Genomic DNA, 22780 nt, shown 5'->3' with positions numbered 1-22780 from the left:
TGCAGGTGTTCACGGACAACACTACCACCGTATGGCACTCCAACAAACAAGGTGGGGTGGGGTGGGGTGGGGTCCTGGACCTTATGTCAGGAGGCACTACGCCTCTGGACATGGCTGGAACATCAGGGCATTACCCTGATGGTTCAACATCTGGGGGGCTCTCCCAACACCAGAGCAGGCTAACTCAGCCGCCGACGCACTGTCGATCACGAATGGCGTCTCCACCCAGAGGTGGTGCAAGGTCTCTTTCTCAAGTGGGGGGAGCCTTGGTTAGATCTGTTCGCCTCTGCAGAGAACGTGCAATGTCAGCTATTTTGCGTGTTGGAATTTCCAAGGCGGCACTACGCCTTCCCGCCTATCCCTCTTCTGCCCAGAGTTCTCAAGAAGATCAAGAGTGACCGGGCCCAAGTTATCTTGGTGGCTCCGGACTGGGCTCGAAGAGTGTGGTATCCAGAGCTATTGAGCATGTCCATCGATCCTCCACTTAGACTGCCTCATCGGGCGAATCTTCTGTCACATTAGCAGGGGACAGTCCTCCACCCGAACATGTCCAACCTCCGCCTTCATGCGTGGAGATTGAGCGGCACTAGTTGACGGCATTTGCCCTTCCACCTGAAGTCTGTAATGTTATCTTGGCAGCCAGACGTCCATCGACTAAAACTGTATAAGCCTGCCGTTGGAATAAATTTGTGGCATGGTGCACCAACAAATCTGTTGACCCCCTATCTGCCCCTCTATCAGAGGTTCTTCTATTCATTCTTTCCTTAGCTCAGCAGGGCTCTGCATTGGGCACCCTTAAGGGGTATCTTTCTGCCATTTCCACCTTTCTTAGGCTTCCTGATCAGCCCTCACTCTTTAAATCTCCTCTTGTGAGTAGGTTCTTAAAGGGGGTCACCCACCTATTTCCTCCCACTCCCTTAGTCATGCCTCAGTGGGATCTTCATCTTGTGCTTACTTACTTGATGTGTACCCCCTTTGAGCCCATGCATAATTGTCCCTTACGGCTGCTCACATTCAAAACTGTCTTTCTCATCGCCATCACCTCTGCTCGCAAGGTGAGTGAGCTTCAGGCCCTTTCTTCAAAGCCTCCATACTTGTCCGTGCACCCCGACAAAGTGGTGTTACACACTAGGGCTTCCTTCCTTCCTAAGGTAGTTACACCATTTCATGTTGGCCCATCCATCACTTTGCCTACCTTCTACGCACCCCCACATCCTTCCCATGAGGAGGAGAGACTCCACCGTCTGAACCCAAAAAGAGCTTTGGCGTTCTACCGCAATCGTACTAAAGACTTCCGGGTGGACGATCAACTCTTTGGCTATGTGGGTGCGAAGAAAGGGAAGGCGGTGCTGAAACGTCCCATCTCTCGATGGGTGCTTCTTTGCATAAAAATGTGCTACGCTTTGGCGAAAAAGCAACCTCCTGACTACTTGCTGGCTCATTCTACCAGGGCCACTGCTGCATCCACTGCGTCAGCACGCGGAGTTCCTGTCCTGGATATCTGTCAGGCAGCTACGTGGGCCTCTCTGCACACGTTTGCTAAGCATTACTGCCTGGACAGTCAGGTCCGTCGGGACGGCTACTTGGTCGCTCGGTCCTGCAGGACTTTCTAGTATGATCTTAGTTCACAGCCCATGACCAAAGATGGCATTGCTTGGGTATCTATTCTAAGGTAAGGAATCTGCAACTAGATTTCTCTATCAGATGTACAAGTTACTTACCTTCGGTAACAAAATATCTGGTAGAAACATATTCTAGTTGCAGATTCCTAACTGCCTATCCATCCTCCCCGCTTGCGAACTCATTTCTAGGGACAGGGATTTCCCCCTTTCAGGTCCTTAGCTCTGGCGCACCAATATCAGTGTTTTTAGCGGCTCTGCGCTCTGGCATGGAAAGTTGTTAAAAGAAACTGACGTCACTGCGCAAGGGCGGCGTCTATGTACTACTCCCATTTTTGCCATAGAAGCGCATTTTCTACTCTGCAGAAATTTGGGTGCAATCAAAAATGATTTCATGTGGTTTTTTTTTTTTTTGGTTTTTTTTTGGGAGATTTATTTTAAAAATGTTTTTTTTCATTTTTGGGAAATTTCTCATTTAGAGTCCACAGGAAGAAACATGGAGGCTAGCGTAAGAAAGCAGTAATTCACATTTTATACGTTTTTTTTTTTGTTTGTTTTTGTTTTTTTTACATTTCTTAATCATACCTTTAAAGATAATAATAGGCAAGTTAGTGATCCTTCTACGGAAGGAACCAGTAAGAGAACCCACGTGGAGGCGTAAAGGTCAATGGGTTTAAATTCTTCCAGGGCTCTTGAAGTCCTTTGTCTTGAAGATCTTCCCATCCTCCCCGCTTGCGGACTGATTTCTAGGAACAGGGATTCCCCCCCTTTCAGGTCCTTAGCTCTGGCGCACCAATATCAGTGTTCTTAGCGGCTCTGCGCTCTGGCATGGAAAGTCGTTAAAAGAAACTGACGTCACTGCGCGAGGGCGGCGTCTATGTACTACTCCCGACGTCATCACAGCGACCACGACGCCTGCGGAGTCGACCGACGCGCAAGGGTATTGCTCGAAGAAAAAATATCTGGATCCAGTCTGACGCGTGGGGGAAAATTCTAAGGTAAGGAATCTGCAACTAGAATACGTCTACCAGATATTTTGTTACCGAAGGTAAGTAACTTGTACATTGCCAATATTTCAAAAACTGTAAAACTTATTGATTTCAAACAAAGTACTGTTGATGCATGTGTGAAATAGGAATCTACTTACCCGCAACGTGTAGTTATAAAAAATAAATGAAGAAAATATATTTTTGCTATATAAAAACCATTGGTCTGGAGTTTGTCATGGACTGTGTGCTTCTTCAATTTTCTGTGTGTTTACATCAAATTCTTTGCACTGCCCTCTGATAAGCCTAACTGCTCAACCACACTGCCACAAAAAAGAGCATTAGTATTTTCTACTTTAGCCTGTGAAAAGCCTCTGGGGAACCCCTGGACTCTGTGCACACTAATCTAATTTTGATATAGTAGGTACAGAGCCAGCTTACTACATTGGTGGATCAGCGGTGGGGTCTACAACTTTGCATGTGCTGGACTACTCGGCCAATACCTGATCACATAATTAAATTCCAAAATTGCCTTTAAAAACTGATTTTTGAATTTGGCATATTTTTCAAAATTGTTAAAGACCTGCTGGGGTCTTGATTAAGTCCTCTTAGCATTCTTTTTAGATGTAAAAGTTATTTTAAAGTTAAGGTTTAGTTACTAGAAGTAGTTTTTAGTTTCTAAAAAGTAATCTCAACTTTTTAGTAACATAATGAGCAGCTCATGAGCATGGTTGTGGAACTCAACCTCACCCCTTATCTCCATCTAGGGATGGCAGAGTTAAGGCCCCTCTGTAGGCTGTAAAAGATTAGGACGGGTTCCAACCTTACCAAGGTCAAGCTCCAGGAGCTCTTTGCAGAGTATACAAAGGGACCCCCCCCTGCTGAAGAGGAAGAACTCCACTCAGACAGGAAAGATGTTAGAGATGAGGAGGATTCCCCCCCCCACCCCCCCCACCCCCCTCACCTAACTAGGGAGAGCAGGGCCCCAAGGCCATTATGTCCAAGGATAGTACTCACAGGATCTGGATCGTCCACAAGGGTGTCAAACTCCTCTGGGAACATTGAGGGCAGCCTCAATGAAGAGGTCATCTTTTTAGCAAGGATGGCCAAAAGATTAGCTTTGGTTCAGCAACTCCTAGCTATAGAAAGGTAGAGAGCAGAAATAGACTTGGCACCCATTAATGGTGGTAGCAATATAAATGGGGTCAGAGAGAATACTGATATCCTAAACATCCCCAAAGGGACTGTCCCAAAATATGAAGAGGGTGATATCATCACCAAGTGGTTCACAGCCTTTGAGAGGGCCTGTGCAAACAGAAAGTTACAGATCTCACTGGGGAGCTCTACTTTGGGAACGGTTCACTGGTAAGGGTAGGGATAGACTCCTCACACTCTCTGGTAAAGATGCTGAATCCTATGACTACATGAAGGCTGCCCTTATTGAGGGCTTTGGATTAACCACTGAGTATAATAGAATTAGGTTCAGGGGTGCTCACAAAACCTCAAGCCAGGCCTGGGTTGATATAGTAGACTACTCAGTGAAAACACTAGATGGTTGGATAACTGGTAGTGAAGTGCATGACTGATGGGCTTTATAATTTGTTTATGAAGGAACACCTGTTAAGTAACTGTTTCAATGACAAGTTGCATCAACATCTGGTAGACCTAGGTCCAATTTCTCCAGCAGAATTGGGAAATAAGTCACACCACTGGATCAAGACTAGAGTGACCAAGCCTTCCACAGGGGGTGACCAAAAGAAAGGGTTCAAAAAGCCTCCCTAGGGGACAGGTGGGGAGACACCCAAGAACAAAAATGACGTCTTCACAAGGGCCCCAACAACCTGCTCAGGAGGGACGGTCTGAGTCTCTTCATAGTTCACAAATGGGTATAAGGGTAAAAACGTTGATACCAATAAGGCTTGGTGTCACATCTGTAAACAGCATGGAGACCAAACTGTAAACATGGCCTGTCCCAAGAACAATCCCACTACCACTCACTACTCCAGTCAATACTGGAATAGCCAGTCTCCAGGTGTATCAACAGTTTGCCCAGAGCAAGTCAGGGTTCACACTGAAGCTACTTTAGTCTCTGAGGGTGGGGTAGATATAGCCACACTAGCTGCCTGGCTGCCTAACATGCAAAAATGCAGGCAGCAGCTCTTAATCGATGGGACAAAAGTAGAAGCCCTGAGGGATACAGGTAACAGAGAAACTGGTTTCCCCAGAACAGTATTTGGCTGGATAAACATACCAGTTACCAATGCTGACAGTGTGTCTAAAGTACATCCCATGGCTATGGTGACTTTAGAATAGGGAGGGGCTACTGGCCTGAAACAGGTAGCTGTCTCTCCTGCAATCCCAGTGGAATGCTTGCTAGGGAATGATCTGGAGTCCTCAGCCATGGTGGGAATCCCTGATCTGTTGTGTGTGAAAACTAGAGCACAAAGCAGAGTACAGGGTAAAAAAGAAGTGTTGGAGCCTGGAACAATGGCCTAACCTTCCAAGAGAAAAGGTAAGAGGACTGGGGGACCAGCCTCTAAACAGGACAAGAAACAAGACCTCTCTTTTCAGGAAGATGTCTTATCCCCCAGGGATGTGGAATCCCTATCACCCGACTCCCAGGACCTATTGTTTGGGGTCAAGGGCAACAAGTTTTCATGTTTATTTTGTCCTTGGGACAAGTAGGCCCAACCCTCTGCCGCACAAACCCGTTGGCTGCCAGTTTACATAGAAGCAAACTGTCTGCAATTGAGGTAATGTGTGTCCACATGTTAGTTCGAACTTCTATATATGGTTCATTAATAAAAATCCTTCCTTATTAGGATGAGCGCTGTAAATAAATGTTTTAAGGTCACACTGCGCTACTGACAGTGGTTCAAGTAAAAAAAAAAAAAAAGGTACACTCGTTTGAAAAGTTTAACAATATGACTGTAAGTATAATGCTCCCAGAATGCTCTCTTGATTAGATGCAGATATATGGAGAAGCTTGGAAGCAAAAGTAATGATTCTTTGTTTTCAAAATAAAATTTTCAGGAAAAAAATGCAAGTAGGAAAAAAAATGTTTCTCTAGTATGAATTTTTAGGTGCTATTTCTCTGAAGGGTCATTTAGTAAAATGTGTTGATGCATGCTAGTATTTCCCAAAAATATTCGTAATCGAAAATCAGTGTAACCATTTTCGACAAGAAAGCATGAAAATAAACAAGCACTGGCAATGCCACCCATTCCAACATATTTGTGAGACTTTTGGTTTCGTCAATGCATGTCTTGTTTTGACATGGTTTTTGTATCACTTTATTGTTGTGGGGGCGGTCAGCCCTCACCGTTGTAACAAACGCTGTCAAAAAGAAAAAAAGCTTTTGTTCTCAAAAAGCACACACTGTGGCGTAACAAAGGCTCTGCAGCCCACCCTCAGGTGGCCCCCTCAGCAGAGCACCTACCCGGGGTGAGTCTGGAAGGGGCCCCCCTCCATATTCTTTGCAGGGGGCCCCCCTCTAGTTTTGTCATGCCACTGATTGCCACAGTAGTTCCTGGCACTGAACAAAACTACTTTGTGTGGCAATATGCTCCTTGTGGAAGAGCAGAATGTGATCATTCACAATAAAGCCAGCTGATAGGGAAATAGAAGTTTAATAAAAACAAAATGTCTTTGTTAACGCCAGACCTAAATAGGGACCTAATTCTTTAAAAAAGTCACAAGTGCACCCATGGTATAGGTCTTTCAATTAGTGGTGTTCATGAATGCACAAGAACTTGCAGAAGTACACCAGGAAATCGTATTCCTAGAAAATATTTGTTAACTGTATTTTAGCACAAGCAAATAAAATATATTGGGCATTTACAAGTTCACTTTCCCTCCAACCACTTTTTTCCCCAACCCTGGAAGAACCTATACTTCTGCCATTGTCAGGAGTAAGCTTCCAACCTTTCTCATTATGGGAAAAGATTAGAGAAGAGCTGGTGAACATCTTTGAAACATGCAAGTTAGTAGGTTTGCAGACTCAAAGGCATTCCAGCCCTGGAACTATTGCTTACTGCTTCCTCCAGCCCTACTATGTAGATCTGCAGAAAGGTGGTAAAGTAAGGAGATTGCTGTAGTAGGGATTGAAACTGCAAGTATTCAAGCCCTACTATAGTAGTAGCTCTGGCATAATCAGAGAGGCTATTATCAGAGTGCTTACATAGTAGGTAGCTGCCATAATTTGTCGCCGCGCTACATGGCATCAAAGGGACAAGTAGATTTTTTTTTCTTTTTTACAGGACAGGTAGATTTACGAAGCAATCTGTCCTATGGACAAGTAGATATTTTATTAAATTCCACACCCCTGTCCCCTGAGGAAACTGAGTCCATGGAGCTGGAGCCTTATCAGGTAAAGCTCTTGGGCCCAGGTGGACCCTCAAGGGAACAGCTGTGCTAGGGACAAAATAATTGTCCCACTCTTGTAGGCCTGAGGCAGCAAACTGCTACACAGGAAAAGGGAGATGTCAGTGGCTACCATAGTGTCTATTGGGAAGATAGACTCCATTACATTGAGGCCAGAGACCCCACGCCTGGTGCCACAAGGAGTGTGGTAGTGCCTCAGGGGTTTAGAGAATGTATCCTCACTTACCCCCATGACATCCCCCTAGCTGGGCATTTGGGACAAACCAAAAAGCGTAGCAGACTTGTCAACCACTTTTATTGCCTCAGTATGTCCCAGAAAGTGAAGGAGTTTTGTAGCTCCTGTGTCGCCTATCAAGCCAGTGGCAAGACAGGTGGCCACCCAAAGGCCCCCCTCATTCCTCTTCCTGTGGTGGGGGTTTCCTTTGAAAGGGTTGGTGTGAACATTGTGGGTCCACTTGAACCACCCTCAGCCTCAGGGATCCCAGTACATACTAGTAGTCGATCATGCTACCAGATACCCTGAAGCGATTCCTCTTAGGTCTTCCACAGCTCATGCAGTAGCCAAGGCCCTGATTGATAGTTTTACCAGAGTGGGTTTTCCTAAGTAGGTGGTTTCTGACAGAGGTACAAACTGTATGTCAGCTTACCTAAAACACATGTGGAATGAGTGTGGGGTGACTTATAAATTCACCACACCATACCATCCACAAAGCAATGGACTTGTTGAAAGGTTCAACAAGACATTGAAGGGCATGATTATGTGGCTCCCTGAAAAACTCAAAAGGAGATTGGATGTCTCCTACCATGCCTGCTTTTCGCCTACAGTGGTGCCACAGAAGGGATTAGGGTTTTCCCCCTTTGAGCTTATGTTTGGCCATCCTGTAAGTGGCGTAATGGCACTTGTTAGAGAAGGCTGGGATAGACCTCGCCATGAGCCTAAACAAGAGGTGGTGGACTATGTGCTTGGCCTCCGCTCTAGGACAGCTGAGTACATGGAAAAGGCAACCAAAAACCTTGAGGACAGAAGTTGTGGTATGACCAAAAGGCCGCACTGGTGGGATTCCAGCCAGGGCACAAAGTTTTGGTTCTGGAGCATTTGGCTCCCAGGGCACTTCATGACAGATGGAGTGGACCTTACCCAACCATAGAAAAGAGGAGCCAGGTTACCTACTTGGTGGTCCTGGGCACTAGCAGGACACCCAATAGAGTGATCCATGTTAACCGCCTGAAATTCCACAATGATAGGGCGGACATAACCATGCTGATGGTTACTGATGAGGATCAGGAAGCAGAGTGAACTTCTCCCTGCCCTTCTCTCAACTGACCCTAAGAATGGGTCATTAGATTAAGTTGTCTTTTCAGATATCCTCTCTGCCCAACAGCAAGCTGACTGCAGGCAAATCCTACAGCAGCATGCTGAGCGCTTCTCTTTGACCCCTGGTCAGACCCACCTGTGTACCCATGATGTGGACATAGGAGACAGTGTACCTGTCAAAAACAACATTTATAGACAGTCTGATCAAGTCAAAGAGAGCATCAAAGTGGAAGACCACAAGATGCTGAAGTTAGGGGTAATAGAGCACTCTGACGGTCCCTGGGCTAGCCCATTGGTCGTAGTCCCCAAAACTCATACCAAAGATGGCAAGAGAGAAATGAGGTTCTGTGTGGACTATAGAAGGCTCCACTCTGTCACCAAGACAGATGCACACCCTATACGCAGGACAGGTAATTTAATTGACACATTAGGTCCAGCCAAAATTCTAAGTACCCTTGACTTCACTGCAGGGTTCTGGCACATTAGGATGGCACCTGGAGCAAAATAAGACAGCATTCTCTACACCTGATGGGCATTATCAGTTTACTGTTATGCCCTTCGTCTTAAAGAATGTCCCTGCCACCTTCCAAAGGTTGGTGAATCAGGTCCTTGCTGGCTTGGAGTCCTTAGTGCAGCATATTTAGATGATATTGCCGTCTTTATCTCCAGCTGGCATGATCACCTGATCCACCCAGGAAAGGTTTTACAGGTCTTGCAATCAGTAGGCCTCTCTATTAAGGCGTCAACGTGCCAAATAGGGCAGGGCACAGTTGTATACTTGGGCCACCTTGTAGGTGGAGGCCAAGTGCAACGTCTACAGCCCAAGATCCAGTCAAGAACAGTCAAGCTCCAAAAACCCAGACTCAAGTTAGGGCATTCCTTGGCTTGACTGGTTTCTACAGGAGGTTTGTGAAGGGATATTGATCCATTGTGACTCCCCTTACAGGACTGACCTCAAAGAAGATGACCAAAAGGTAAACTGGACTATTGACTGTCAAAAGGCCTTTGACACCCTGAAAGAAACATTGTGCTCAGAACCAGTGCTTAAAGCTCCAGGTTATTCTAGGCAGTTAATTGTGCAGACAGGTGCCTCTGAACATGGAATAGGAGCAGGCCTGTCCTAAAACAATGATGATTGCCTTGACCAGCCTGTTGCTTTCTCCAGCAGAAGGTTATTCCCCGGGAAGGAGTGCCATTGAGAGAGAGGCATTTACTGTGGTTTGGTCCCTGAAAAAGCTGAGACCATACTTGTTTGGTACTCACTTCATTGTTCAAACTGACCTCTCAGATGGCTTGTGCAATTGACCAGTGAGAACCCTAAACTTTTGAGGTGTTCCTTATCCCTACAGGGAATGGACCTTTTAGTGGAATACAGACCTGTGTCTGCCCATGCCAATGCAGATGGCCTTTCCCGGTTCTTCCACTTAGCTAATGAAGGCTTTCTTGGGAAAGGTTAGTCTTATCCTCTTTCTTAAGGGTGTTAGTAGGAAAGTGCCACTGTTGCCATGATTTGCTACTTCCCCCCCCATCCCCACACTTTTTTTGCCTAGTGTTGGTGCCAACTTTGATTGAAAGTGTGCTGGGATCCCGCTAACCGGGCCCCATCACCAGTGTTGTTTCTCAAAATCTGTACCTGTGCTTCCACAATTGGCACACCATTGGTACACAGTTAAGTCCCTTGTTAAAATGTACCCATAGTACCAAGGGCCCTGTGCCCAGGGAAGGTCTCCAAGGTCTGCTCATGTATTGTGCTACCCCAGGGGACCCCCCACCAAGCACATGTACACTGCCTTTGCAGCTTGTGTGTGCTGGTGGGGAGAAAAAGGAAAAGTCGACATGGCACCCCTCTCAGGCTGCGATGCCCTCAAACCATTGCCTGCGGCATAGGTAAGACACCCCTCTAGCAGGCCTTGCATCCCTAAGGCAGGATGCCCTATACCACAAGTGAGGGCATAGCTGCCTGAGCAATATGGCCCTACAGTGTCTAAGTCCATTCTTAGAAATTGTAAGTGCAGTGTAGCCATAATGATTATATGATCTGGGAGGTTGTCATTACGAACTCCGCAGCTCCATAATGGCTTCACTGAATACTGCTATGGGTATCCAACCTCCCTTGTCCCAATGGGTTTCCTCGGAGTCCTTTGCGAAGAGACCTAAAACGTGAAAACTGTAATTTCCCCATGTTATCCTATAGACACTGAGCCAGGATTATAACTCTGCACATGGGTGACTGGGGAATCCTATCTACTTACCTTTCAGGTTTTAGTACTTCCCCAGTTTTAAGTGTCCTTGAGTGGTAGGGTGGGTTAGGAGTGATTTTCGCATTCCATTTTTTAAGTACATAACTTGGCCGCTCCATATAGACTCATGATATTTTATGCCTTTACTCACCTGTTGCCAAGTATATTTTTGTATGTCCAGATCTCCAGTTAGGAGATATACCAAAGTTAATTCTAGAGTGTGTGTTACAATAAATATAACATATTTTTCTAACACTGTTGTGGTTATTTCCTGTGTGTACATCACTGAGTGACCTGTCGTATTTGCAACTGCTGTACACCCTCCTGGATAAGCCTTAGCTGCTTTCCACAGCTACCTTATGAGAGCTCCCTTTATCCAGAGTCTCCTACACTATCACTAAGGGTTTCCTGGACTCAGTACAGGGTGCGTCACCTAAAGGTGTACACCATATACTGAGCCAGCGGTGGGATAAAGAATTGCGTTGCTTCACCACATGGTCATAATGAGTTTCCACAGGAAACCACTGCTGACTTGGGTATATACACTGTACTTTTTGCAAATTTGTATATTTCATAATTCTTCAGACTGGATTGTTAAGAGCTTGGCATAGCCCTTTCACCAATCTTTGAGAGAAAGTTTGGATGGAGAGGAAGAGTTTCTGGGTAGAACCCCATGGTGGCAGCACATGAGTCCGTAGGGTCATAGAGGAACACTCTCAGCAGGATAGTTCCCCCCCCTTACAAATCTGGGAATGACATCCACAAATGGGTAACTGCTCCGGAGAGGGCTTGCAAAGTCCAAAAGGTTCCCCAGAGGCAGTTGGTAGCTATCCTGTGGCTCTCCTTTGCATAGAAAGGTAAAGTCAAACTTTTGGCAGTCAGAGAAGAGGACACAGACCACTACCAGGTTTTGTAAGAGGCACTGATTGATGGGTTTGGGGTTATTATTGAGGAATACAGAATTAAGTTCAGGACCCAGAAGGAGTCCTTTCAGGACTGGGTTGATTTTGTAGACTGTGCAGTTAAGGCTTTGGAAGGCTGGCTACATGGTAGTAATGTATATTATTATGAATGTCTGTACAATTTGATCATGCAACAGCACATTCTTAATAACTGTGTGTTTGAAAAACTGCACCTATATCTGGTGGACTCCGAGCGGACCGCTCCCCAAAAATTGGGAAAGAAGACAGACATATGGGTCCTCACCCGGGTGAGTAATAAAGCTCATATTGGGGGTGACCATAGAAAAATAATACTTCCTAAGTCCCAGGATAAGGATAAAGACAAAAATGAAGAGTCTTCTTCAGGTCCACCTGCTTCTTCTGTGGGTGGTTCCAAATCCTCCTCTTCCTCTAACAAGAAACCATGGTGTCTTCTTTGTAAAGCAAAAGGCCAAAGGACACCTGATCCCAATTGTCCTAAGAAAAGCACCACTACTACTACTACCCCCCTAGTGCCCCTAGCTGTAGCACTAGTAATAGTAGTACCACATCCAAGGGTGAAGCTGGGTTCACCTTGAGTACTGCAGTGGACTCTGCCTAGTCAAGAGAAACCACTGAGGCTGTCCTTGTACCAGAGGGTTGCATTGACCTTGCCACTTTGGCTGGCTGGCCTCTTAAAATGTAGAAATACAGGCAGCATTCCCTCTTCAATAGTATTGAGACAGAGGCTCACAGGGACACAGGTGCAGGTGTCACCATGGTGACTGAAAAACTGGTATCACCTGAGCAAATCCTACTTGGGCACACTTATCAAGTGCCCAACGCTGACAACATCACTAAGTGCCACCTCATTGTCGTTAGTTTCATCTTTTGTTGGTCGGGGGGGGGTGTTTACTGGCCTTAAAAAAAAAAAAAGTTGTTGTTTCCTCATCCATTCCTGTAGAGTGCCTTATGGGCAATGATTTGGAGACTTAAGCATGGGCTAAAGTGGAGTTACAGGCCCATGCAGCAATGCTGGGCATCACTGAGAGCGTGTTTGTGGCAACTAGAGCACAGGTTAGGAGACAGGGAGAACAAGAAGCATTGGAGCATTGAAAATGGCCCAGGCCAAAAAAGTTACTGTAGGAAGTTAGCTCTGTATATACTATCTCAAAGAGAGAGACAGTGTGCACAGAGTCCATGGGTTCCCCTTAGAGGTTGATAGTGGCAAAATTAGATAATACAAATGCTCTAATTTGTGGTAGTGTGGTCGAGTAGTAGGCTTATCAAAGGGTAGTGTTAAGCATTTGTTGTACACACGCAGGCAATAAATGAGAACACACACTCAGTGACTTAACTCCAGGCCAATAGTTTTTTATATAGAAAAATATTATTTTCTTAATTTATTTTAGAACCACCAGATTCAAAATTGAAGTAAATACATAAATTGTAAGGTACTTGGCATAGGTTAGTATGGAACTTTGAAGTGAAACAGTAAGGTACACAGTTTTGGCAAAAATGGCAATAAGCTATTTTAAAAGTGGACACAGTGCAAAAATCAACAGTTCCTGGGGGAGGTAAGTACAAGTTAGATTAGCAGGTAAGTAAAGCACTTACAGGTTCATTTTCCGGGGCATAGGCAGGCCACCGTTGGGGGTTCAAGTCAACCCCAGACACCTAACACCAGCAACACAGGGCCGGTCAGGTGCAGCGGTCAAAGTAGGGCCCAAATAACGAGGTGCGTATGGAGACCAGGGGTGCTCTGGTTCCAGTCTTCTAGCAGGTAGGTACCTGCGTCCTCAGGGAGCAGACCAGGGGGTGTTTTGTAGAGCACTGGGAGGGGGTCACAAACAGGCACACAAAATGCACCCTAAGCGGCACAGAGACGGCCGGCTGCAGTGTGCAAAGTAGGTGTTGGGTTTTTTGTTACCAGGCAGTCACAGTCAGGGAGAGCCTCTGGAATCTCTCTAAAGACGTTGCTGTGGGGGTGCAGGGAGGTCGTCTTAGGGTGTCCACATCGTTGGAGTCGCCTGGGGGTCCTCTCTGCAGTGTTGGTTCTTCTGGTCATGAGCCGGGGGCATCTGGTGCGGAGTATTGGGGACTCACACTTCCGGAGTGAGGCTGGAGTCCCTTTGAAGATGGTTTCTTCTTTGTTGTTTGGACAGAGCCGCTGTCCTCTGGAGTTTCTTGGTCCTTTGGGGTGCAGGGCAGTCCTCTGGGTCGGCAGAGGTCGCTGGTCTAGCTGGATGCGTCGCTGTTGCAGGTTCTTTGAGTCTGGAGACAGGCCGATAGGGCTGGGGCCAAGTCACTTGTTGTCTGTCGTCTCTGCAGGGCTTTCAGGTCAGCAGTCCTTCTTCGTTTAAGGATGTCAGGAATCTGTTTTCTTGGGTTCAGGGTCGCCCCTGAATACTCAATTTAGGGGTGTGTTTAGGGCTGGAGGGCAGTAGCCAATGGCTACTGTCCTTGAGGGTGGCTACACCCTCCTTGTGCCTCCTCCGTTTGGAGAGGGGGGCACATCCCTAATCCTATTGGGGGAAATCCTCCAAAGCAAGATGGGCTCACCCCATGTGGCCAGAAACCTGTCTGGATATGGCAGGCTGGCAAAAACTAGTCAGCCTAGCACTAGTGGTTGGGCTGGTATACAGGGGGAATCTCTAAGATGCCCTCTGTGCATTTCTCATTAAATCCCACACTGGCATCAGTGTGGATCTCTTGTGCTGAGAAGTTTGATACCAAACTTCCCAGTATTCAGTGTAGCCATTATGGAACTGTGGAGTTTGTGTTTGACAAACTCCCAGACCATATACTCTTTATGGCTACCATGCACTTACAATGTCTGTTTTGCTTAGACACTGTAGGGGGCCTAGTGCTCATGCACATATGCCTTCACCTGTAGTATAGTGCACCTTGCCCTAGGGCTGTAAGGCCTGCCAGAGGGGTGACCTACCTGTGCCTCAGGCAGTGGGTTGTGGGCATGGCACTCTGAGGATAGTGCCATGTCGACTTAGTTATTTTCTCCCCACCAGCACACACAAGCTGTGAGGCATTCCTGTAGCCTATTTTCGAGACCGGGTCATAAGTCTTTCTCCACTTCCTCTCCATCTTACATTCTTTTTTTTTTACATGCAGCAGATGAGGAGAGATTCAAGGTGATTTATTTTGGCGGGTAGTCCTGTGAAAAGTCTTAGTTGGTAGAATAATGTCTAGGGACTTCGAGATCCATTTATCAAAACTGTCTGCTGTATAAGGCTCACAAAATGAGAGGGAGTTATGCAGGTTCTCTAGGGTATCCATCCAATCCTTCTTGTTCAACTTTGACCACTGGCGTACAGTTAGCTTACTAGGGGGTTAGTGGATTGGAAAATGAGATTTGCAGTTCGTAATTAAGACTAAGAAATGATCGGACCAGATCAAGGGAAGGGAAGCCTGAGCTGATAGGTTTGAAAGATTACTAAAGACCAGATCAATTGTATGGCCTCTGAGATGAGTGGGGCCACTTATCAATTGTGTCAGGTCTAGAGCTGCTAAATCCATAAGTAAAGTTTTGGCAGAGATGCTATGTGCCTCGTCTACATGAATATTAAAATCAAGTAGGATAGTCAAGTTGGAATTTCTGCTTGCAAGATCTACTACACAGTCCAATAAGGCCTGCAGAAACCTCCCATGAGGGCCAGGAGGACGATAAATCAAAATGCCAGAGAAAGTAAAAGTAGCGTTGATTGCCAGAGTAAAGAACAGACTTTCGCAGTCTGGTATAGAGAGGGAGTGGAGACAACAATGGATTGAGTTTTTGTAGATTATTCCAATCCCCTCTCCCCTGGCCTGGGGTCTACCTAGGTGATGTATAAAATAGCCTGGGGGCAGGGCCACGACTACATCGGGAGCGGAATCCTCAGACAACCATGTTTCTGTTAAAAACAGAACCTCTGGGGCATATTCGCTTAACACTGCACGCTTCTGCTTCATGCAGCTCTTTTTATGGGCCTGGGCAGCGGGTGGCTGGCAGCTAGACCGCCTCACAAAATGGAGGCTCTACTCTGAACCACTGAGTGAGGGAAAGATGGCCGCCAAGAGAAGCAGCACACAAAGCCTACAACAAACTAATAACAAATAAAGTGAGAAATCCCCAAAGACTCCGGTTGCCACTAAACACGGACACCGGAGTCAATAAAAATACATGCACTGGGTAAAATATTAAAAGAACTATTAAAACTGTAGAAAACAGCGGAACCGCGCTATAGTTAGAATGGAGGAGACGTTTTTACCTATGGATTACTGTCCGCTGCGCATCCGCTTCATGCAGCTCTTTTTATGGGCCTGGGCAGCAGGTGACTGGCAGCTAGACTGCCTCACAAAATGGCAGCTCGACTTGGAGCCACCGAGTGAGGGAAAGATGACACGCCAAGAGAAGCAGCACACAAAGCATAAAACAAACTAATATTGAATAAAGTAACCTTTTCTATGCCTATTACTGTTTAATGGTGTATATAATTAGTGTATTACTTACCTTCTATCGCAGGGGCGCCCTTCTAGTATTTTGTGGTATTGTGTTCCAAAAATAAAGTACCTTTATTTTTGTACAACTAAGTGTTTTCTTTCATGTGTGTTAGTGCTGTGTGACTGCAGTGGTATTTCATGAGCTTTGCTTGTCTCCTGTATAAGCCTTGTCTGCTCATCTACAGCTACCTCTAGAGAGCCTGCGTTCTAGACACTGCCCACACTTCACTAACAGGGGGGATACCTGTTCCTGGTAAAATGTGTAAGTACCTTAGGTACCCACCACACACCAGGCCAGCTTCCTACAACGGGCAAATCCTGAAGTCCACTAGAATATAATCAATCAGGCTAATACCTGGGTCTTGATTGAAGGTATACCTTCCTTCGCTATCCAAACTCGTTCTCCTGTTTCCAGCTCCGAGGCCATGTTCACTGTAAGGGAGTGAAATTGCAAAACCAGGGTAGACAATGTCTTGATTGGTGCCATTGTCAGCTGGGAAATGGACCAGACATTATCTAATTTTAAGGTAAGGACTCTATCTTCTATGGGAGCAAACTGACAATTAAAAATTGCCACCCACAATCTAAATGACACCCCTTGAGTTTCAGCCAAATGCATGTTCAGCACTACGATTGTAGATAATTCCTGATTGGCTCCAACCTGGCCGTAAATGCACATTATAAAAATAAACCTAATGGGACACAGTGCTCAAGGCAAAACACAAAATATCCAGAGAGGACACTGGAACTACTTTAACCTAGTAAGAGAGGCCTGTGTAAACCCAAGTTGTTACCCCGCGGAGGGTCGGCCTTTTCCACTAGGAACAGTCTCTTTACTCAGATTTGCAAACCCTAGACAGTGCAATGATTGAACATCCCAGGTTTTATGGAAAAGATATATGGCATATGAGTTATACATTTATTCCATTCTAGAATTCCATATCTGGAATATTATCAACAACAGTTGGACACTTAGGTTTCAAATGTTCCTGATTATGGAATCCCCAGTTGTCAACATTACTACTCATGAGGGATGAAAGACAGAGGGCTGTACTCAGTGATGGCGTCCGGTGGCCTTCGCTTGGGGATTACATCGGCTGGCAAATCTCACTGTGGGGTGGCCAAAGGCCAAGTGCATTGTCTTCACAGGACGGGATCCCACTGACAAAATGTCAGGTGAAATCCATATAATCGGTATGTACCCACGTACCACATCAGTGGCCTGCCTCCCCTTACCTAGGGGCCCCAGATCGCATTCCCCCTTGGCTATCAAGTTCTTAGAAGGTCCCCCGCAAGCAGCAGTTGGGCCTCTGCCTTCCTTTCCTTCCCCCGCCTCCCAATTACCCCTTAACGAGCACATCAAGGGGGAACTCTTCCTACTAGGTTCAAGTCAATCCACTCTGTCCAGAACATCAAAACTATTTGATAGGAGCCGTACAAAGTCATCTTTTCTAATTGCCTGTCCAACATGAACCGTAGGTGAGTTAAGAATGACAATTGGCTGGCCTTTGGGTGAAAATCCATTTTCTCCTAGAGTAGTTTGGTTTAATAAAAAATACCCCATTGGCAGTAGGACCATAATAGAATCCTTCTCATATCAACTTGTGAGAGCAAATAGTAGCCTCTGCACTACCTGGGGACGCCGAAAGTTTATGATGATACAGTCACCATGTAAGTCCTTTGGCCCAGAGCCCAGCCAGCGTCTGTAAAGTTTTTCATTAGCCATATAGAAGGGGAAGTCCCTTTATTGGGCCAGCTAGTTATTGAACAATCCTCTCTGTCCCTCCTTCTGGCCTTCTTCAGCTGAGGCATTCCTGCCAGAATTTTTACATACAGAGACTAAGCCAGGGGTCAGATCAATCATGGGATGTCTCTGTAAAGAGGCCTAAGGTTAAACCTTAGCATAGGACTTTCCTGTCCCACCCTCACTGGACAATGCTGATACCCCATCCAGTTCAGTGCCCTTAGTTGAAAATAATTGACATCTACCAACAGCCTGTACATTGGAATTTAACCTGGCGTTAGTGGACCCAATACCCACATAGCAGGGCACCAGGTACATTGTCTGGGTTAGCAGGGTGATTAATTGCAGGGACCAGGTTTACCCTCCTGTGGGTTTTTGCAGTGTCGGAAGCTGGCTCTGTAAGTACTGTATCAAAGTGCGATATAGTGTGCACAGAGTCCAGGGGTTCCCCAGAGGCTGAACAGAGGCCAAGTTAGATAATACTAATCTCTCTTTTGTGGTAGTATAGTCGAGCAGTTAGGCTTATTAGAGGGTAGTGCAAAGCCTTTTCTTTTACACACAGAAAATAGAGGAAGCATACACTCAATGACTTAACTCCAGACCAATGCTTTTCATAATGAAAAAATATATTTTCTTCATTTATTTTCAGAACCACAAGATTCAAGTTGCAGGTAAGTACCTTAAAAGTTTCGTATTTCACACAGGTATCAACAGTACTTTGTTTGAAATAGGTAAGTAATACAGTTTCTGAAATATTGGCAATAATCTAATTTAAAAATGGACACTGCAATTTTCAGAAACAGTTCCTGGGGGAAGAAATGTTGGGTTGTTTTACAGGTAAATACAACACTTACAGTTCCTGGCTTCAGGTTTTAGGAAGTCCACTGGTTGGGGTTCAAGTTAACTCCAAACACCCACTAGCAGCAACATGGGGCCGGCCGGGTGAAGAGGTCAAAGTTGAGCAAATTTAACGTGGGCTCCTATGGAGACAGGGGGTACTTGGAATCAGGTCTACCTGCAGGTAAGCCCCCGCGAATCGAAGGGCATACCAGGTGGTATTAGAAGAGCACTGAAGGGGCCACAAGTAGGCATCAAACACACACCCTCAGCAGCACAGTGGCGGCCGGTTGTAGGGTGCAAACAGGACATTGGGTTTCCAATGCTGGTCTATGAGAAGACCCCGGGTGTCACTCAGAGGCTGCAGACGAGGTCCATGGGAGTGCCTTGGGCACACCACCAGTCGGACAGGGAGGAGGGCCGCCTTTTAAACATTGAGGCACTGGAGGTTTCTTCAAGGCCTGGGGGCTTTGGGTGCAGTTGGATATCTTTGTCAGGAGCTTTGCAGTCAAGGGGGTCCTCGGGATTCCCTTTGCAGGTGTCATCGTGGAGGGGTAGAGAGGTCAACCCAATGTGGGCACTTGCTCACAATCGACTGGGGACCCTCTCTTGTTGGGTGGACCACCTGGACATGGGAATTGGGTACACAGAGGTCAAGACTCATGCATCTGGAGTGAGGTGGGAGTCCTTGGTTGTAGGTTTCTTTAGACAAAGCTTCTGTCTTCGGGAGTTCTTGGTCCTTTTGGGTGCAGGGCAGTCCTCTGGAGTTGGCAGAGGTCACTGGGCCAGCTGTACGTGTCACTGGTCTTTTTTGCAGGTTCTTTGAAGCAGGAGACAGGCTCTGCTTATCAGTCCTCCTTCTTGTAGGTCACCCGGAATCTGGGTTCAGGGAGGCCTTTAAATCGTAGATTTAGGGGTGTTTTAGGGGTCAAAGGGCATTAGCCAATGGCTACTGTCGCTGAGGGTGGCTACACCCTCCTTGTGCCCACTCCCTTTGGGGAGGGGAGCACATTCCTATCCCTATTGGTTCCTGTCCTCCAAACCAAGATGGAGGATTCTGCAGGGAGGGGGGTCACCTCAGCTCTGGACACCTTAGGGATAGTCCTGGCCTGGATGGTCACTCCTCCCTGTTTTCCCTAATTTTCCTGCTGGACTTGCAGCCAAAAGTGGGGTGGGCATCTCCACTACCTGGAGTGCCCTGAGGCACTGTAACACGAGGCTTGAGCCTTTGAGGCTCACCGCCAGGTGCTACAGTTCCTGCAGGGGGGTATGTGTGAAGCACCTCCACCCAGGACAGGCTTTGTTTCTGACCACACAGTGCACAAAGGCACTCACCCCATGTGTTCAGAAATTTGTCTGAAATTGGCAGGCTGGGACAGACCGATCAGTCCTACACTAGCAGTTTGGCTAACACACAGGGGGCATCTCTAAGATGCCCTCTGTGTGCATTTTTCATTAAATCCTACACTGATGTCAGTGTGGGTTTATTGTGCTGAGAAGTTCAATACCATACTTCCCATTATTCAGTGAAGTCATTATGGTGCTGTGGAATTTGTAATGACAAACTCCCAGACCATATACTCAATATGGCTACTCTGCTCTTACAATGTCTAAGAATGTACTTAGACACTGTAGGGGCATATTGATTCAGGCAGCTATGTCCTCACCTGTGGTATAGTGCACCCTGCCTTTGGGCTGTAAGTCATGCTAGAGGGGTAACTTACCTATAGCACAGGCAGTGGTTTGGGGGCATGGCACCCTCAGAGGGGTGCCATGTCGACTTAATTTTTCTCCCCACCAGCACACACAAGCTGCAAGGCAGTGTGCATGTGCTGAGTGCGGGGTTACCTGGGGTGACATAATACATGCTGCAACCCTTAGAGACCTTCCCTGGTCACAGGGCCCTTGGTACCATGGGTACCTTTTACAAGGGACTTAACTGTGTGCCAGGGCTGTGCCCATTGTAGAAACAAATAGACAGTTTTAGGGAAAGAGCACTGGCGCTGTGGCCTGGTTAGCAGGGTCTCAGCACACTTTCAAAGTTGGCTAAGCAAAAAGTGGGGGTAACCATGCCAAAAGTGGCACTTTCCTACTGGCAGTTCAGAGGCGAGATGATTGCATTTGCTTCTGCTGCGACAAAACAGAGCCTAAACCCCTTTCAATGGCTTCCTGACAGGAGGTAGCATTAGTCCTATCTACCTTTGCCTCTGCCAGTCAACTGGAGATCCACTGGACTCTCTGCACAGTGTACTTCTTTTAGTGCCCCATATAGAGAGCGTGCTTCCTGCACCTGCGATTCAACATCTGGCATGCTCCCTGAATGCCAGAGCTAACTAACACAGCCGAAGATGCCTAATGGGTCACAAATGGCGTTGCCACCCGAAGGTGGCACAAGGTCTCTTTTAGGAGTGGGGAGAGCCTTGGTTAGATCTGCTCACCTCTGGAGAGAACTCGCAATGTCAGTAGTTTGCACGTTGGAGTTTCCAAGGTGGCTCTCTCGGAGATGCATTTCGTCTCAAGTGGAACTCGGGCCTCCTGTTCGCCTTTCTGCCCATATCACTCCTACCCAGAGTTTTCAAGAATATCAGGAATGACGGGGCCCAAGTCCTCCTTGTCGCTTCGGACTGGGCACAGAGAGTCTGGTATCCGGAGCAAGGCCATTGATCCTCCAATCAGACTGCCCCTTTGGAAAATTCTTCTGTTGCAGCAGCAGAGAAGGATTCTTCACCCAAACCTGTCCACTCTTTGCCTTCTTGAGTGGAGACTGAAAGTCAGCAGTTGACAGCTTTTGATCTTCCTCCTGAATTCTGTAACGTGATTGTGGCTGCCAAGTGTCCCTTCACCAATGCTGTGTACGGCTGCCGTTGGAGGAAATTTGTGGCATGGTGTGCAGAAACTTCTGTTGATTACCCTTTTTGCCCCTCTTTCTGAGGTTTTATTTTTCATTCTTTCCCTTGCCCAGCAGGGCTCTGCTTTGGGCACTCTTAAGGGCTATTTGTGTGCCATGTCTGCTGTCCTGCAGTTGCCTGATCAACCCTCTTTGATGAAGTCCCATATTGTACATAGGTTCCTCAAAGGTCTTACTCATCTCTTTACTCCTTCCCACTTCATAATGCGTCAGTTGGACCTTAATTTGGGAATAACTTATTTTGATGTGTGCTCCTTACAAGCCTTTCCACAATTGTCCCATTAGGGTGCTCACACTAAAAACAGCCTTCCTCGTGGCAATCACATCTGTGCATTGAGTGAGCTGCAGGGCTTGTCATCTAAGCCACCTCACCTCTCTGTATATCCTGGCAAACTGGTGTTTAGCACAAGGGCCTATTTTCTGCCAGAAGTGGTCATTCCTTTTCATGTAGGCCAATCAATCACCTTGCCTACTTTTGATGCACCCCCACATCCTCCTACGCTAGATGAGAGAATCCACCACCTGGTCCCCAAAAAAACTGTTAGCTTTTTGCCTTGACTGTACCCATGAGTTCTGGGTGTACAACCAACTCTTCCTGGGGTATGTGTGTGTGTGAAGAAAGGTCGGGTGGTGCAGAAGCAAACCATCTCTCAGTGGGTCATACTCTACATCAAGATCTGCTACGCATTGCCCAAGAAGGTACCTCCTGAAGGTTTGCGAGCTTATTCCAGCAGAGCTAAAGCTGCTGCCACTGCATTAGCACTCAGTGTTCTGTTCCTGGACATTTCCCAGGCAGCAACCTGTGCATCTCTGTACGTTTACCAAAAACTACTGCCTGGACAGTCAGGTCCGTAGGGATGGGCACTTTCCCCGTTCGGTCTTTCAGGACTTCCTCATTTGACATTGGTTTGCAGACCTACCTCCGGGGATGATACTGCTTGGGGATCTAGTCAAAGCTGAGGAATCTGTGGCTAGTGTTCTCTATCAGATGAAGTTACTTATCTTCGGTTACACCTTATCTGGTAAAGACTGTATCTAGCCATGTGTTCCTTACGGACCCACCCATCCTTCCCGCTTTGCTGCTGGATTTCTAGGGACAGGGATGACCCCATTCAGGATCCTAGTTTTGATCAACAGTGGTCAGTGTTCTTCATGGCTCTTCGCTTCTGACATGGAAAGTCGTGAAAAGAAACAGACGCCAGCGCGCCTGGGTGGCGACTGTATAAGTACTGTGGTATCACTTCTGGCGTAGATGACACCGATGACAGACGCAAAGCCGATCAATGGCACCTATCGACACGCAGGGGTACTGCTCACAAAAAATCTTCCGG

The 22780-nt window shown here is 46.7% G+C and overlaps 1 protein-coding gene across 4 annotated transcripts in view; it reads left to right on the top strand.

Annotated features, from left to right (window-relative positions):
* The window catches only part of USP9X (ubiquitin specific peptidase 9 X-linked), a 1493361-nt gene that overhangs the window by 1186042 nt on the left and 284539 nt on the right, over positions 1-22780 (top strand). The gene's annotated exons all lie outside the window — the stretch shown is intronic.

Source organism: Pleurodeles waltl, chromosome 8 (genome assembly GCF_031143425.1).
Source record: "Pleurodeles waltl isolate 20211129_DDA chromosome 8, aPleWal1.hap1.20221129, whole genome shotgun sequence".
In the NCBI taxonomy this organism is placed as follows: Eukaryota; Metazoa; Chordata; class Amphibia; order Caudata; family Salamandridae; genus Pleurodeles; species Pleurodeles waltl.
Note: the sequence above shows the minus strand (reverse complement) of the source record. Positions and strands in the feature narration are given on the sequence as shown.